General features: G+C 49.0%; 1 non-coding gene across 1 annotated transcript; it reads left to right on the forward strand.

Moving 5' to 3' along the window:
* Nucleotides 1-875: 875 nt before the first annotated feature.
* On the forward strand, nt 876-1,014 carry LOC133896526 (small nucleolar RNA Z247). Its single transcript, XR_009905779.1, has one exon. It is a non-coding gene; the product is annotated as a small nucleolar RNA Z247 (small nucleolar RNA).
* The last annotated feature ends 567 nt before the right edge of the window (nt 1,015-1,581 follow it).

Consider the following 1,581-nt stretch of genomic DNA (forward strand, 5'->3'; position numbering starts at 1 on the left):
CATGTGTCTGCGAGCTCCTCGCCGTCCGCGGCCACTGCCCGCTCTACACCTACAAGTCCACAAACTTCTGGATCGCATCATCTGTAGCTTGCTCAGGCATCCTTCAATTCTGGACTAAAGGGTTGATGATCCCTTTTTCCCTTGACACCCTCTACCTAGATCCGGTTCTGTTAGATGACTAGTTATAGATTGATATGTAAATGAGTTCAGCTTAGTCTGGTTCGGTTCAACGAAGATTAGATCGTGTAGTTCAAGCTGTATAGATTGTTAGAGATAGTATCTATCTCCAAACTGAATCAGATACGGGGTAGCAACGCTTCTACCAAAATCTAGTTTTTACATGGTAACCAGAGCCCTTCCTTCTCGCTACATCTAGACCACATCTTCTTCAACAATGGCGTCCAGCTCCTCCTTGTCAAGCTTTGCCAATCCGCTATTCGGTCACCCGATCTCGGAAAAGCTGACCAAAAACAACCATCTCTTGTGGAAGGCACAAGTCCTTCCGGCTGTGCGTGGTGCACAGATGGAGACCTTCCTTGACGGCACCACGGTGGCTCCTCCGAAGGAGATTGATGTTAAGGACGGCGACAAAATGGTGAAGGCACCGAACCTAGAGTATGCGCGTTGGGTCACCATGGATCAGCAGGTCCTTGGATTCTTTGTGTCGACCTTCTCAAGGGAGCTTCTGACACAAGTCATCGGCCTAAAGACGGCTGCATAGGTGTGGCACGCCATTGAGGGGATGTTCTCCTCTCAAACGCGAGCGCGGTCTCACACGTATTGCGTTGGCCACGATGAAGAAAGGCAACTCGACGATCATTGAATACGTTGGGAAGATGAGAACGCTCGGAGATGCGATGGCATCCGCCGGCAAACCTCTCGATGAAGAGGAGATGGTTTCGTATATCCTGACCGGCCTCGACTACGACCACAATCCTCTCGTGACTTCTCTTGTGTCGTAGGTGGAACCAATCTTTGTCGCCGAGCTTTATACCCAGCTGCTAAACTTTGAGCAGTGGATGGACTTGATCCAGGGATCCCAGTCGCAGTCATCTGTGAACATCGTGTCCCATGGCAGGCGTGGTGGTGGAAGAGGCGGTGCGCATGGCCGGGGTGGAAGTCGCGGTCGTGGCAATAACGGCCGCAGCAATCGAGGTGGCTACTTCAACAACCCACGGCCAAACAACAGCAACAATAATTCAAGCCGCCCTAGATGTCAGCTGTGTGACAAGGAGGGTCACACAACTGTTAACTGCTGGTACAGGTATGATGACTCTTTTGTTCTAGAAGAAAAGCACGATGGAGCAGCAATACATGCCAATGGTGTTGACACAAATTGGTATGCGGATTCCGGAGCTACGGATCATATCACTGGAGAGGTTGACAAGTTGACCATTCGAGACAAATACAATGGCAACGATCAGATTCACACCGCGAGTGGTACAGGTATGGATATCAGTCATATTGTCATACTGCTGTTCATACCCCTAATCGTAATCTTCATCTAAATAATGTCCTTAATGTTCCAAAAGCTAAAACATATCTTGTTTCTGTTCATCATCTTGATACTGATAATAATGC

The sequence above is a fragment of the Phragmites australis genome, chromosome 16 (assembly GCF_958298935.1).
Source record: "Phragmites australis chromosome 16, lpPhrAust1.1, whole genome shotgun sequence".
Classification (NCBI taxonomy): domain Eukaryota; kingdom Viridiplantae; phylum Streptophyta; class Magnoliopsida; order Poales; family Poaceae; genus Phragmites; species Phragmites australis.